Source organism: Nothobranchius furzeri, chromosome 2 (assembly GCF_043380555.1).
Source record: "Nothobranchius furzeri strain GRZ-AD chromosome 2, NfurGRZ-RIMD1, whole genome shotgun sequence".
Classification (NCBI taxonomy): Eukaryota; Metazoa; Chordata; class Actinopteri; order Cyprinodontiformes; family Nothobranchiidae; genus Nothobranchius; species Nothobranchius furzeri.
In genome coordinates, this window is record NC_091742.1 from 74,747,548 (window position 1) to 74,752,444 (window position 4,897).

The window sequence follows — 4,897 nt, forward strand, 5'->3', positions numbered from 1 at the left end:
GTCATAACTTGTCATTTTGACGACACTGACACTTTCATTTGAAGAACAAATGATCCATTTTGATTAAGGGACTTGCTTTTGAAGCATGAACTACCCATTTAGAGCTACTGACTTGCTTTTGCAGGTTGTCTACCATGTTTTGTACTTTGGACTAATTGTTTGGAGAAATACCTTAGCAGTGGTGCAAACTTTAATACTGTTGTGAGCAATGCACCAAAGCAACAGACAGAAAACTAAACAAACTGTGGTTGAAATATTCGTCACAAGGCTGTTAAAGAAGTGGTAATGCTCCCCTCAGAGTCTTACTCCACCCACGTATCAATTTTAAAAACTGCAACATTAGTAGGCGTTGCCTGGAGGACCGAGAGGGCGGAGCCGCGGCAGTGACACACAGACGATGGGTAACGAGACGATGCTAGCTCCCTTCACTCTGAGCAGTTATTAGAAGTGGAGGACGTTTCTCCCCCTCCTTACCCAGACACTCGAGAAGAAAGGGACCAAGTCTATTTGGAGGAGACAAGCGGACCTGAGCCTTATTGTTTTGAGCTTGTGAGTTGCCTGAAACTAGCGGAACCGACCCAACAGAACCAGCTCTGAATGGTAAGTAGCTGTTAGCCATAGCATTAGAGCTGCAGGGTTTGGCTCCACGGCCCCAGAGAGCTAGTATTCAGCATGTTTTAGAGGTTTATCTGCTTCAACACACCTGGTTTTAATCAGCAACAAATAGCTGAGCTGCTTAACAGCTAATCTAACCTGTTAAAGCAGGAAAACCACTGAAACATGCTGGATAGCAGTTCTCCAGGAGCCCTGGGCTCAAGTTACAATCTGCTGCATAGAAAGTTACGAAACTACCCCATGAGAAAATTATTCTGTAATGTGTTCATTTATGTTACACAATCCCAAACAGCCCACTAAAACTGCTCTGATTTCATTATTTATTTACTGATACTAGCTGCTCTTGGTCGTAGGTGATCCTCTGGTGTCTGCAGCTGGTCTCCTTCTGGTGTCATCAGGATCAGAAGCTTCCAGAAGAATGTGCCTTTCAATGACTCTTCCCCCCTTATTTGTTATATTAATTAAATAAATCTCAATTTATATATTTCCTGTTTTTGTTCATGTCCATGAATAAAGCAGCATCGACTCTGCTGTGCATTCAATGAGTAAAGGATGTAAAATAAACACATCAAGTGTTTAATCTTTGCAAACATTGAGTAATTTGTCTTAAATACACACTCTTGTGTTATTTTTTTCAAACACTTGTAGTTTTTTATTCGTTTTGATTAATTATGAAAACAATTCAGCTCCATTTTTAGACAAGATCACAATGATGTTAGGTTATTGCTGTCAGTGTGTGAGGCTGAGTTTATGAATGCAGCAGATCAAAGAGCTCTGCCTTCATTTACTGGGCAAACTGAATCATAGCAACACACACGTAACGTGCTGAAGGAGCTATTCCACCGAAGATTATTTACCCTCTCTCCTCAGATGCCTCTGGTGGGCGGGGCCTGCAGCAGAGAACAGGAAGAGGGCAGAGTGATTGACAGCTGGCAGGGTGGCATTCTGTGTTGAGGTGGAGGTGATGAAGATGAGCTGGAAGGAACCGCCTTGGTACTGAGGTGTGATGGAGCACATGATGCTGAAATCTGAGCCAATGGGAACCTCAGACCCCTGTTTTATGGCTTTGGAGACCCCGTCAGTGGAGGGAGAGAGGAAGATCTGTGGCTCCACCAACAAACCTGGTAGCAAGATAGAAATAGCTTCAGTTTGTTATCAAACATTCAATGAAAAATGTCATGAGACTCATTAGTTGCCATGGTTACAAGCATGTATAAACATGACAGCTTCATTTGTGGGAAGGGCTGTTAGAGGACAAGCTGAAGCACAACATAGAGGGCCTGAAAGTGGAATAGACTCTAATGTTAACAAAACGTTCATCTACAGGTTCACCAGTTCCAGTGTTTTATTAGCAAGAAGTGAAACCTGCTGAAAAGTTACTAAACATGTGGAGAGTTCAGGATCACCTGAGCAGATCACCTCCAGGGTCTCATCAAAGTAATACTCATCATGATATAAACACTCTATCAGCAGAGATGCTGACTGCAGACAGGATGGATCTATCCTCTATGCAGGTCTTTGTGATATTCCTTTGATGTGTTAATCGAAACAGCAGAACCACAACCCAGGTTAGAACAAATTACAGCAGCCGAGTTCTTGTTCCAGACACTAGGCCAGTCCCCCACTGATCCTGGTCAAACACCTCCAGCTTCCCAGCACAGCGACTGGCCTCTCCCATCAACCCGATTTTATCTTAATGTGAGAAAAGACAGAAAAATCTAGAATAAATAAAATAAACCAGTTAACTGAATCAGGAGTGTAGCTCCTCCTCTACCTGAACAGGTGAGTTCAACAGCTTAACCAGGTGAGCTGGTGCTTCCATCTGAACCTGAGCTTCTACAGTCCAACAGAGCAGTCTCGTTGCCTTCACACTGGAACTCTTTGCTCCATGTTGGAGCCTCTGTTTCTCCAAAGAGCGCCCCCTGGAGGACTGAAGAAAGCCCACAGCCCAGCTCCCTGCAGACCACCTGCATCCTGCTGGTCAAAAGCACCTTCACCCACTGAGGACCAGGACTGGTCCAGGTTCACCTCCAGTCTGCCTGAACACCGGTTAATCCCATCCAGCGGTCTGACTGAGTCTGGACAGAGAGAGGAAGAGGATCAGCTGTTTAAAGGGAACTCCTGGTTTCTTCATGTCAGATATTTGATCATTTCTACCAGTTTACTAGAGTCAGCTGATGCTGCTCACATGCAGCTCAAACATTTGTCAACTCCTGGACTTAATGATGATTATTGAGCTCCTCCATTCACATTACAGAGCAGACAGATCAGACCCAGATCTACATGGAGGCTGCTTGTTATCAACACCTCTACAACCTCATGTTTTTCTGTATCTACACACAAATATTTGAACCATAACATCAAGGTTCTATAGCCTCAGCCATGTTGTTGCATCAGAAAAATACATTTAGTTCTAATATTATAGAGACGACTTCTTCTGATGAAACTTAGTTTAAAGTTCAGTTTGATTTAAAATGATTTTGTTCTGGTTTAGTTTTATTCTCCACCAGAAACACAGACAGAAGCAAATAACTCAACCTGAACAGCTGATCTTCATGGGTTTATAATAAACTCTACTTATCGGCACCACAGGTCCACAGTCCAGCTGTCTGCACACTTCAGCTGCTGATGTCAGGTTCCAGTCCAGGTCCTGGTCCACCACCTCCCACCAGTCTCCCTGATCCTTCTTCTGCAGGTCTCCATGACAATGACTAGTTCCCCGCTCCAGTCTGATTTCAGACGTCGCTGAACAGAAGCACAAAAGAAACATGAAAAAGATTCTGAGCTCCAGATATAAGAAAGAAGAAGAACCTGGATTCATCAGCTAGTTTATTCAGCTTGTGTGTTTCTAAAGGAGTAAAGTAATAATTATGAATCAGGTGAATCTTGACAGGAACGGTAAAACCAACTAAACTGCAGCAGAAATTAGATACTGAGATGAATTCTTTCTGTGTGTAACTGACGTGTGTCCAGCAGGGGGCAGCCATGTTTAATGTGACTGAGTTTCATCAGAGATGATGATGATGTCATCAGTGACTCAGCTTTTATCAGACTGATCAGCTGCGACTGAATGAAGCTAAATAAGAAAAGAATGAAAATCAGATTAAAAATGTCCAAATATTCTAAATCCAATTCAATTCAGCAAAAGGCTAGGTTATCCAGAGTTATCTCAGTAGTTATGCTGCTATAGGCTTAGATTGCTGGAGGACATTTCCGCACTCGACTACTTTCTTCTACAATTTGCTCTTTAACTGCATTATTTTTTGCTATTTCAGCTGTTAACTTTATTTTTTCTCTAAGTGTTTTTCTCCCCAGAAGAAGCTACAATGGTGTTCTGCTGAGCTGTGGTGGCCTCATGGAGGGGGCCATTGGCTGAACACTGCTGCTAACCATTTAAACATTCTCCCTCTCCTGATAATAATATTTTACCTTCTTTGACAATGAATGTGCTACTACAAGTTTACCCATTTAATTATAGATTCACTAGGATAAATACAATAAAGTTTATCTCTCACCAAATAGATAATTTACTAAGAAATCCCAATGTAACTATAGAAACATTACTTGGTATATATGTTGTGTGTGTGGATGGGTTGGTGTTGGTGTTTGCGTGTTCTGTCTTCTCGATCCCCAGTGAGTCATGGTGGATGGCTGCTTAAACTGAGCCAGGATTCTCTGGAGGTTTCTTCCTGTTAAAAGGGAGTTTTCCACTCCACTGTCGCTAAATGCTTGCTTAGTATGAGGATTACTGTGAAGTCACTGACACTAGTCAGTGACTTGATGCAATTTGCTGGGTTCCTTATATAGGAAACTTTTTTCTGATTGGCTTAATGAACTGACCTGTATGGGAATGTTTACTGTGTGAAGGTCCTTGAGACAACTCTTGTCGTGATTTGGCGCTATATAAATAAACTTGAATTGAATTGAATTCTATTGTATTTAACAGGCAGCCGATGTAGAGAAGCTACAACTTTTAACTACATTCTGTGGACTTCCTGAGAGTAATGAATTACAGTAATCCAGTATTGATGTAATAAATGCATTAACTAGTTTTTCAGCATCACTCCTGGAAAGGGTGCTTCTAATCTTAGCAAAATTCCGAAGGTGGAAAAAGAAAATCCTACAAACTTGTTAAACGTGGGATTTGAATGACATGTCCTGGTCAAAGTTAACACCAAGGTTCCATACTTTGATCTCGGAAATTAGTTTAATGCCATTCAGCTCAGGTGATTGACAAAGCAATTTCCTTTTCTGAATTTCGGGTCCAAAGATGAGAACTTCA

The 4,897-nt window shown here is 41.9% G+C and overlaps 1 long non-coding RNA gene across 1 annotated transcript; it reads right to left on the minus strand.

Annotated features, from left to right (window-relative positions):
- Nucleotides 1-814: 814 nt before the first annotated feature.
- On the minus strand, nt 815-4,396 carry LOC107377112 (uncharacterized). The gene is made up of 3 exons (XR_001571901.3): nt 2,390-4,396; nt 2,022-2,307; nt 815-1,736 (listed from the first exon to the last, which is right to left on the minus strand). It is a non-coding gene; the product is annotated as an uncharacterized lncRNA (long non-coding RNA).
- Between the last annotated feature and the right edge of the window lie 501 nt (nt 4,397-4,897).